Here is a 239-nt window from a genome sequence, read left to right as displayed (position 1 = left end):
GTGATTTGTGTATTATTCTAGTTCTTGCTTTTTTTTTTCTTTTTAGATGTATATTTTTGCCAAGCATTACGTCATGTTTTCTTAAGATTAATACAAAGCTCCGTGTTTGTTTACATGTTTCAAAATGAATCAAGACGCCATATCAAGAATTATCTTGATATGGCTTGGTTTTGTACTGCTTATGCGTGCATAATAATAAGGGGAAAATGTTATTAAAGTAAATCTGAATGGTTTTCAAA

Source organism: Penaeus monodon, chromosome 34 (genome assembly GCF_015228065.2).
Source record: "Penaeus monodon isolate SGIC_2016 chromosome 34, NSTDA_Pmon_1, whole genome shotgun sequence".
In the NCBI taxonomy this organism is placed as follows: Eukaryota; Metazoa; Arthropoda; class Malacostraca; order Decapoda; family Penaeidae; genus Penaeus; species Penaeus monodon.
The sequence above is the reverse complement of the archived record's forward strand: the minus strand, read 5'-3'. Positions refer to the sequence as shown.